The sequence below is a fragment of the Solanum tuberosum genome, unplaced genomic scaffold (genome assembly GCF_000226075.1).
Source record: "Solanum tuberosum cultivar DM 1-3 516 R44 unplaced genomic scaffold, SolTub_3.0 scf00156, whole genome shotgun sequence".
Classification (NCBI taxonomy): domain Eukaryota; kingdom Viridiplantae; phylum Streptophyta; class Magnoliopsida; order Solanales; family Solanaceae; genus Solanum; species Solanum tuberosum.
In genome coordinates, this window is record NW_006239080.1 from 219274 (window position 1) to 222417 (window position 3144).

A 3144-nucleotide genomic window follows, 5' to 3' on the forward strand; every position below is an offset into this window, starting at 1 on the left:
AATTGAAATTTATTATAGCAATAATAATTATTTTGCCACATTAAAAATTTGTTTGATATAACTGATGTTGTTATAAAAATAGTACTTCACAATGAATTAGTCGTACTAATTTTTTTGTAGGTAGATGAATATTTGTAGAAATATGTATGCATATATGCTTTTAGATAGATTTTTACATTCTGATCGGTATTATTTCAAGCTTGTACAAATAATTTTTTACATGATATTAGTGACAGTTTAACTGTTTACGGTAAATTATCATATCCTTCTTTCACATACCACTACTACGTACTTATTCATCCATATGTCTAAAGTACATTCATAGCTCTATAAGCATCAAACTTCCTTTTTAGAATCACAGAGTGCAACCTAGATCTATCAATCATTAACCACTTTAACTTTCATTAATGACCTACACTTTTATAAGGGAATGAAACGTCATCATAAACTCCTTTCTAGTTCAGCCATAATCTAATTCATCTTAACCAATAACTTTTTCGCTACTTTCTCTCATGAAATCTGCACCAATTTACTACCCCTTAAAACCTAAAGACATATTACTTCACTTCTAACTTGATGGATACATATATATCTTTTCTGGATACTACACATTTAGATTTACACTTCTAATTTTGGGTCATTCTACTACTTATAAATCATAACATTTCAAATCATACTATCTTTGTGATGCTTATACTATCCAAGAGTATGGACACATACTTTCTCATTTCATAGTGGTTCAATATAACGAGGAATATAGAAGAATCTTAATATATATCATATTTTGGATCAACAATACAATTGACATTATAATTAAAGCATAAGATTTTGAATTGATGGGCTTAAACATATTAATGGGATCATCTCAAGTCCTTTATGCGGTCTCCGAAAAGTTGATAGTTCTATCTAAGAGCATCTTATCGGTAGGAGCTGAACAATACTACTTCTATCACCTCAGAGATGAGGAATAATTATGGAATTTAGAGGAATACTCGAAACTACATCAATTTATTATGAGACTGCTCTATTGCATAATCTATAGTATGAAAGAAGGAAAAACATTTTCTAAATTCTCCGTAGCCTCCTCGTTATAAGTATGGTGCGCTTAACACCCATAAAATGACTATTGAGAAAAACGTTTAGAACATCAAAAGATTCTTGAACCTAGTACTCTCAGACTAAGTTTGTCACAATTCGTGTCTTTACCCTAATCGAGACATGAGACTTGGAACAACAAGTAATTCCAAGCTGACATAACATATCTAAGCATATCATATGAAATTGAAGCAAAAGCTTTAAACTAAAACCCCAATTGAAATAGATTTCAAGAATGAGTTTATTACAATTGAATACTAATGTATGAAGCCTCTAAACTAAATAAAATAAATTATGGAGACAAGGCCCTCAGCTAGCCATAATACAAGTCTGAAATACGGATAGAAACAACTAAACTATGTCCCCGGATAAGGAGAACTCACTAACTGCTAAACTATGGATTACTACTGTAGCAATTCGGAAGGATGCTACCACTTAAAGAAGAAATCTAATTTAATACTTGCGACATTTAAAAGAGATTAACAAAGGGCATATTGATAGAGGAATTAGGTTCATAGAAAAAAAATAGTTGAAGAAGTGAAACCTGCCCATTTACACATTAACTTGATGCCAAACTGAAACTGCGTAGAATTTTATCTTATGGCGGAAGAACCCTTCCAAAATAATCTAAGCAAATAACTTACTAGGTTTTCCTGCATATTTCATCCTCGCACTTAAAATAATATAAAAGAATATTACCAACTTCCGAGTATCAAAATTTACCTGTTCATGCTTCACACAAACATTCAAAACAAATAGTAAATTTAGTATATTACAAGACTTGGGTTTACACACCCAAAAAGAACAAAACATATAGACATACTTATATTACAACCCCTGGTGACATGATCAAATTAGCCCTCAAAATTTCATGTAAATATATAACACATAGATCATGTACAAGTCCCAAGGTTTATACAAAATATAGATGCCTATATGCAAATGTGATCTTCCTTAAGGCTCTCAAAAGCTCCATCTCCAATGACCAGCTTCATGCATCCTCTCGAACATTCCCTACGATAGAAACAACTATCGCTAAGCATATAGCTTAGTGGTGTAAAAACTATTTGCCAAGATACCTTTCTCAAGTAATGGGCAGCACAATTGAAACATAATAAATAAATCAAGTAAATAATATATACAGAGTATCGAGTTCGATATTTAAAGATCCAAATGTCAAGAATGCTCATAGCACCATTTTCTAAGAGATTCAATAACAAGGCTCACCCAATATGTACATCATGTCGTCACACCAATCACAAGCAGATATCAAGAAGGATCGACCCCCTGCATCAAGAAGGGTCAAGCCCAATAATCAAGAGAACCAAGAACCATATTAAAAATGGCTTTCTAGTTCGTACTTAAAATGGACAACTTCCATACTTAAGACGGACTAAAAATCCAGAGTCAAGATGACAAATGATCCGAATCAAGAAGCATGCCAATAGTGATCAAGGCATAGCCACAAGAAGGACAAGGTCCCAACAAGAGTGCCAAGTGATCAAACAATCCGTACAAGTGGGCAAATTACACAAGCGTCTTTAGTGTCTTAAAGGATACCAACACGACAATACAAAGTGACAAGAGGTAACCAAGGTACCAAGATAAACTTTCAGATATACCAGCAGGTAAAAAGAGTACAAGTACAAGTTTATACACAAACCTCAGTGCTTAGCTTAGAAACAGTCCAACACAACTTCAAGAGTTCAAACCGTAGGTATCAAGGTCCTCAACTTGTTCACGAGTATATACAACCTTAAAAATCAAATTAAATAACTTCTTTAATTACTAGAAGCTCAATAATGTTGACATAGACCAGGATTATCATCACAAGTAAGTTTAGCCTATACAAATACGACTATGCTCCCAAAAACAGTAATTCTGGCCAGCCTAGTACCTCATGTCGCAACTTAGATTTGAAAAGGAAAAATGCAAAACTGGACTTTATATCCTTCATGAAAGATGTAGGTACATCTCTTAAGGTTGAAAATAAACAAGAATCACCGCAAAATATATTTTATACAAAAAGATATATTCAAAACACTAATA